This window comes from Styela clava, unplaced genomic scaffold (genome assembly GCF_964204865.1).
Source record: "Styela clava unplaced genomic scaffold, kaStyClav1.hap1.2 HAP1_SCAFFOLD_18, whole genome shotgun sequence".
NCBI classification, from domain to species: domain Eukaryota; kingdom Metazoa; phylum Chordata; class Ascidiacea; order Stolidobranchia; family Styelidae; genus Styela; species Styela clava.
The window spans coordinates 390,001-392,500 of record NW_027556465.1 but is presented as its reverse complement, the minus strand read 5'-3'; the positions used below and the strand labels follow the sequence as shown (position 1 = coordinate 392,500).

General features: G+C 53.2%; 1 non-coding gene across 1 annotated transcript in view; it reads left to right on the top strand.

The window, feature by feature from the left end:
* The first annotated feature begins 737 nt into the window (after nucleotides 1-737).
* The window catches only part of LOC144418567 (small subunit ribosomal RNA), a 1,810-nt gene continuing 47 nt past the window's right edge, over nucleotides 738-2,500 (top strand). Inside the window, exon 1 of the ribosomal RNA XR_013473557.1 lies at nucleotides 738-2,500. This exon is cut by the window's right edge and continues 47 nt beyond it. This is a non-coding gene — a ribosomal RNA (small subunit ribosomal RNA).

Sequence of the window (2,500 nt, the reverse complement as noted above, 5' to 3'; positions counted from 1 at the left end):
GCATACTAACCTAACCCTAGGTAAGGCATGTCAGAGCGAAAGACAGTAATTTCGAATGAGCCATGAAAGAGCGGTGCGGGGCCGGTCGGAGCGCACCCTTTTCTCGGTGGCTGGCGGGCGAGAGAGTGCTGCGTCGCCGGCATCGGCGTCGAAAGAAGCCGAGCCAAAAAAAGTTAAAGTACAAACGTGCAAGCATACTAACCTAACCCTAGGTAAGGCATGTCAGAGCGAAAGACAGTAATTTCGAATGAGCCAAGAAAGAGCGGTGCGGGGCCGGTCGGAGCGCACCCTTTTCTCGGTGGCTGGCGGGCGAGAGAGTGCTGCGTCGCCGGCATCGGCGTCGAAAGAAGCCGAGCCGAAAAAAGTTAAAGTACAAACGCGATGCTAATGAGCGAGCCGTTGTCTCGACTAATATGTAGGGGGCGTTCGATCGAGCGTCTGGCTTGAGCGCTTGTCGGCCTAGCAGAACGGTCGCATTGTTATGCCCGGGTTTTAGGCACCGCTGCAGGCGGCCGGCAGAGCTCTTGTTTGTGCGAAACTGAATGGATCGAGCCCGAGAGAGGGCGAGCAAAGAAAAAACGCAAATCGCTCCGCCTGGCACTGCCGGCGAGAGCGTGGACGTCGCGGCCAGCGACTGTCGAAGCTGAGTACGGCCGCAGGCGATCGCCTCGGTCTTAAACGAATGCGACGAGCACGCGCCGGGCGGCCCAGCAAGGGCCGAGCGCAGCTGTCGCAGCTATCTGGTTGATCCTGCCAGTAGTGATATGCTTGTCTCAAAGATTAAGCCATGCAGGTGCAAGTACGAGTTCTCGTAAAGCGAAACTGCGAATGGCTCATTAAATCAGTCTTGGTTTATTTGGTCTCGTAAGCGAAGTGGATAACTGTGGTAATTCTAGAGCTAATACATGCATTAAGCGCCGACTTCGGGAGGCGCGCTTTTATCAGATCAAAACCGACCGGGTTCGTCCTGTGACGTTTGATGACTCTGGATAACCACGCGGATCGTACGGTCTCTGCACCGACGACGTATCATTCAAGTGTCTGCCCTATCAACTGTCGAAGGTACGCTACGTGCCTACCTTTGTGATAACGGGTAACGGGGAATCAGGGTTCGATTCCGGAGAGGGAGCCTGAGAAACGGCTACCACATCCAAGGAAGGCAGCAGGCGCGCAAATTACCCATTCCCGACACGGGGAGGTAGTGACGAAAAATAACAATACAGGACTCTAACGAGGCCCTGTAATTGGAATGAGTACATCCTAAAACTCTTAACGAGTATCCATTGGAGGGCAAGTCTGGTGCCAGCAGCCGCGGTAATTCCAGCTCCAACAGTGTATGCTAAAGTTGTTGCGGTTGAAAAGCTCGTAGTTGGATTTTGGGCGAGCGCCGCCGGTCCGTCGCAAGGCGTGTCACTGGTTGCGTTCGCCTCACCTTCGGTTCTCCGTCGGTGCTCTTGACTGAGTGTCGGCGGTGGCCGATAAGTTTACTTTGAAAAAATTAGAGTGTTCAAAGCAGGCTGTTCGCCTGCATAGTGTTGCATGGAATAATGGAATAGGACCTCGGTTCTATTTTGTTGGTTTTCGGAGCACGAGGTAATGATTAAGAGGGACAGACGGGGGCGTCCGTACTCTGCCGTTAGAGGTGAAATTCTTGGATCGGCGGAAGACGAACTACTGCGAAAGCATTCGCCAAGAATGTTTTCTTTAATCAAGAGCGAAAGTCAGAGGTTCGAAGACGATCAGATACCGTCCTAGTTCTGACTATAAACGATGCCAACTAGCGATCGGGAGGCGTTACCATGACGACCTTTCCGGCAGCTTCCGGTAAACCAAAGTCTTTGGGTTCCGGGGGAAGTATGGTTGCAAAGCTGAAACTTAAAGGAATTGACGGAAGGGCACCACCAGGAGTGGAGCCTGCGGCTTAATTTGACTCAACACGGGGAAACTCACCCGGCCCGGACACAGGTAGGATTGACAGATTGAGAGCTCTTTCTTGATTCTGTGGGTGGTGGTGCATGGCCGTTCTTAGTTGGTGGAGCGATTTGTCTGGTTAATTCCGATAACGAACGAGACTCTGGCATGCTAAATAGTTACGCGACCTTCTCGGTCGGCGTCTAACTTCTTAGAGGGACTAGTGGCGTTTAGCCACACGAGATTGAGCAATAACAGGTCTGTGATGCCCTTAGATGTCCGGGGCCGCACGCGCGCTACACTGAGTGAAGCAGCGAGTGTCTAACCTAGGCCGAAAGGTCCGGGTAACCCGTTGAACCTCATTCGTGATTGGGATAGGGACTTGCAATTGTTTCCCTTGAACGAGGAATTCCCAGTAAGCGCAAGTCATCAACTTGCGTTGATTACGTCCCTGCCCATTGTACACACCGCCCGTCGCTACTACCGATTGAATGGTTTAGTGAGATCCTTGGATCGGCCCCGTCGCGGCTGGCAACGGCCGCGTCGGCGTGTCGAGAAGACGATCAAACTTGATCATTTAGAGGAAGTA